We start from the raw sequence: 4006 nt of genomic DNA on the forward strand, positions 1-4006 counted from the left end.
AAGGGGCCTGTGGTTGCTCTTTGGCTCCTTTTAATGACTGTAAAGTGGCCAAAGGGCAACCATGAGTCACACTATAGGAGCTTCTGTGTCCGCTGGAATCCCTGTGGGGCTAGGAGATCAGCTGGCATTTGCAGGGGTTAGGCAATCCACTATTGTTTATTCATAGATATTGAAGTTCTTCAAGGAGTTTAGAAGTGACCCTGAGCAGAGAATCACTACTCCCTTTCCCAGGGGCTGGCACACTTAGCAGATCAGGTCCAGCACAGGAAAGTTTGGATTTAATTTTTTTCTCCAGTCGGTTTAATGCTGTTGAAAGATGCCAGATTGATAAGACTGAAGTCCTCTGTTTGTACATAGGATGAGTACAGAACATAGTAAGCTTCACACAGCCCCCACAGAAAATACAGTCTGTGCTTATCTGCTGGCTCTGAGCCTTCTCAGTAATACCCATCGCTGTCTGTGAGAGGCTCAAGCAGATGCACCGTAGCCCTGAGTGAGCTTTGGAATTGGGAGATCCAGGGGCATTGGAATATCACACATTTTCTCTTATCACAGCCCAAGATTATTTCACACAGATTGTCCTCATTACTCTCAGAGACTGCACAGGTAGTCTACTTCCCCTGCAATAAGAGAAAGCCAGCTCTCATTCCAGCCTCCCTGTTCATGGGTGTCTCCTCCAGTTGGTAAGTCCCTAACTTTTTGCAGAGATCTCCTTTTTTTCACAGTGGGTAAATATGGAAACTCCTAGTCCAATTGAGTTTCTAACATTTATTGCACATTTTCCTGATTATTTCTTTCTGTGCCACAGTCCAGACCACAAGAGTCTGAAAGAAGTTCTCAGGGGCCTTCTTTGGGGAAGCACCTTATCTGCTAGTCTCCATTTCCTATCTGATGGTTGTCATGGTGCAGGCTGTTGTACTGAATCACACTTTAAAGGTCATGTTTTATGTCTAATGGTGAGGTCATGAACTGATCCATCTACGTATTCAATGTGAAGCGGCAGGAACATCAGAGACTGGATGCAAATCTAACTGTGCTTCTGGGAGTATCTTATTATACTCAAATTTAATTCAACAGTCCCAGATATGTGTGTGGCTTTGTGGGAGTGTGTCAGACCCAGCTGGACTAAACATGACATGGCTTGGTGGGTCAAGGGCTGACTGTTTCCAGCTGGACTTCCTCTGTGTAGGGAGGAACCTACTTATTACTGCAGCAAGGGTGTGTCATAAGCTGAGGCTTCCTGAGGGAAGGAAGCTGTTCAGGGGCTTCTGCTGGGCCACAACTTCAGCTTTTCATTTTAAATGTACTATGAAGCCACCCAGGGTAGAGAGCTGGGCCAACAGAATATGTAAGGGGATGACTCAGCAAGAGAAGCCAAGAAAGCAGGGCATGATCATGTGAGGCCTCTATCTGCAACAGGTTAATTTACTATTGCCCCTTTGTCCCGAGTGGTTAGACAATATTTGGAGCCTTGCAGAATTCTCTCCACTAGAAAAAGAAATTGAGGATATGAATTAGGTATATTCTTTGCGTGCATTTCTTGTATATAAACAGGATTACACCAAAGTCTTGTTTCCTTGAACACAATAGAAACAACAGTAGGCATCTTCTTTTCTTGCTATTTCCAAGTCTGCTCCTCTAGTACTTTATGTGCCCAAGGAGCTCTGTCTCTCTGCTCCATGTCAGGGCCACACTCAACCACTGATTCTTTTGCTTTCTGCTGTCTTTCTCTGCTCCAGCACAAGCAGCTTGCATACACTCCCCTAGCCCCTGTGATTGCACCCAGTCCCAGGGAAATCAGTCACACCACACATCTTAGTCCTGCTGAGGCTTCCTTGCGAGACTTTGGGCAGTAACCTCTTCCTGTTTCCAGTTATCACTACATAAAAGAGCATGTAATTGCTCCTTCCATTTCACCTGTGAGAAGGGTGCTTAGCACAGCCATTGACTTAAACCAAATCTGATTGTGTGTAGATCAAAGACCCGCTTGGTAGTAGTCATTAACACCTTTCAGCAGAGCAATACTTTAATATACATGCTCCAATACTAACAACTTCAAAAGAGAATTTAGAAGTGGGCAGGTGTCTCTCAAAGCTGATGGAGTCACCAGAGTCTGTGGAGGAGGGCTCAAGAGCTTCTTTAAGTATCTGCAAAATAGCCCACTATCTGAGCACTGCTATTCAGTGGACTATTGAGGTGCCCCTTAAAATGTGGCACACTAGGTGAATGTCTGGCCCACCTCTACCTGCTGGCATCTTTGTGTGATCTAAATATCAGCTGATTAGAAGGGAGTGAGATGCTGTAGGAGGGTTGGGATGTGAAGAGGGTGTCACACTATGGTCCTGGGGTCAGTAATAGGCTGTTAGAATAACAGTGCTTAGCATTTTACGTGTTCAGAACACTGGACAGGCATTAACTGACCCTAAACTGCCGAGAGGCTGGTGAGTGGGTACAAAAGCCATTTTACAGCTGTAGAAACTGAGTCAGGAGAGGTGAAGTAACTTGCCCAAGCATGTCATTCTCAAATAAAGACTCCCCATTCTGCAGCAGTGCATGCTGATGAAAGAAGACTAGGTGAAGTGGCAGCCATTACGTATGTCCCCTCACTATCTGCTTTCACCTTGTCACAAATGCTCTGGGTTTCCACCAGGTGTCTTTTCCTTGTGGCTCAAGAGAGACATTTGTTTTGGTTCCTTTTTATATGCATCAGCTGACTGCTATGAGCTCCTACCTTTAGTACTCCAGAAAGCCACTAGCTCACCTTCCCATATTGTGCTTAATGGGAAAGAAACAGCCCTGACTGCCACACACTTCTCAGGGCTGGCTTCAGCAGTATTTTCCAACAAAGTTGCTGTTAGAGCCATTATGAGAGGAACTGGTTTTGTTGGGATGAACCTGAAGAATCTGGTGTGGTGTTGCAGTGGTGACTGGGACTGAGGCCTTGGCTACACTGGCGCTGTACAGCGCTGCAACTTGCTGCGCTCAGGGGTGTGAAAACGCCCCCCCCGAGCGCAACGAGTGCAGCGCTATAATGCACCAGTGTAATCAGCGCCTGCAGCGCTGCACGCTCGCTTGCAGTGCTGCAAGCTCTTCCCCTCGGAGAGGTGGAGTACTTGCAGCGCTGCGAGAGAGCTCTGGCGGCGTGACTACACTTACGCTTCACAGTGCTGCTGCGGCAGCGCTGTGAATTCTCAAGTGTAGCTAAGCCCTGAGTTTCTGGTTCTTTTGCCTAGGTATTTCCTGGTGGGAGCAGGTGGAGAAGGAGGGGGTAAGGTGTCACTGACTCATTTACTCCAAGACACAGTGAATGCACATTTCCATATCAGGACAAAGCTACTTTAGCTCAATATGGTAAAGAAACAAATTTAAAATTTTTATTAAAGTTAATGTTTGAAATCAAATTTACACAAGTTAAGAGGGAAGGTACTGTACATCTGGGGTCGGGCTTGGGTTTTGGGGGATTGCGAGTATTGGTTACAAGGTTCACGAGGTACACACATATCACATAACCAGCATAGATCAAGATTGGGGTGTGGGAGTTTTTAAAGCATCAGTGGATAGGTGGGCTTGGGTACGCCACCCATGGAATGTATTAAGAGTCCAATAGTATGTTTTTAAAAGACCTATTGGAAACACAACGGCTGCTTCTGTGCAGCACATGAGAGGTGAACAGAGCCTGCAGAGACTTAAGCCAGGGAGCAGCATATCCCACAGCTGCTTGTGAGATCTAAAGGAGTGTCTTGCAAATTGGGGCCCCCTCTCCTGAAAGTCTGATTGATCCCTCTGCCAGCTTGGGTCTATAGTGAAGGTATATTCATGTCACAACTAGAAGAGAGGTCGCTGCCCAGCAGGGGACCTTTCTGCTAACCTGAGAATGGAAGGTGATGCAGTGAGATAAGATTGTGGCCACGCAACTAAGCGTCTTTGGGAACGATTCTCAGCGCATCCCCTGCAGGGATGCCCCAAACTTCAGCCTGAGATTAACCTGCTACAGTCCTGGTGGCTG

This window comes from Chrysemys picta, chromosome 2 (assembly GCF_011386835.1).
Source record: "Chrysemys picta bellii isolate R12L10 chromosome 2, ASM1138683v2, whole genome shotgun sequence".
Classification (NCBI taxonomy): Eukaryota; Metazoa; Chordata; order Testudines; family Emydidae; genus Chrysemys; species Chrysemys picta.